Here is a 646-nt window from a genome sequence, read left to right on the forward strand (position 1 = left end):
ACAAATGGGGCCGATCAATAGGAAAGGTCACTAGGCACCAGGCTGAGAAGCGGCAGAGTGATAAAAACACCCCCAGGCCTACACCACACAGGGATTTGGCCCGGTATCACCAGCCATGAAGCAGAAAGGGGGCACCGGTCCCCCTGCACCGCATCAGACCAGGAGACTGAGGCAGCTTTTGCCTGGATTTTGGTGGTTCTGGCCCCCAACTCCCCGCCAGAAACTCCCGGCGCAGTGGAAACGCAACCGGAGACCAGTCGAGCCCGCGGGCTGCGGGGCACCTGCCCTCTCCGAGAAGCCACGGGCCGGGGCAGACCCGAGAGCCCCCTTGGCAGCCCCAGGAGCGGCTTCGGGCACAAGCCGAGCGCGTGTGCGGGAGGAAGGGGGAGCCCCGCCCGGGGCAGCTGCCCGCCGGCGCGGGGGAACTTTCCGCGCGGGATCAGGTGCGGGCGCGGAGGCGTCGGGCGGGGGGGATCCGCGCCGCGACCGCGGACAAAGGCGGCGCCGCGCCGGATCTGGACCCGAGCCGCCCCGTCCAGCCGGGCTGTGCGGGACAGGGGACATGGAGGCGAGCCGGGGCCGGGGGCAAGGAGCGAGGACGCGGCGAGCAGGCTGGGGGCTCCCGTAGGAGGCCGCCAGAGCCTTC

The sequence above is a fragment of the Gavialis gangeticus genome, unplaced genomic scaffold (assembly GCF_001723915.1).
Source record: "Gavialis gangeticus isolate Ggan-Ray unplaced genomic scaffold, GavGan_comp1, whole genome shotgun sequence".
Lineage (NCBI taxonomy): Eukaryota > Metazoa > Chordata > Crocodylia > Gavialidae > Gavialis > Gavialis gangeticus.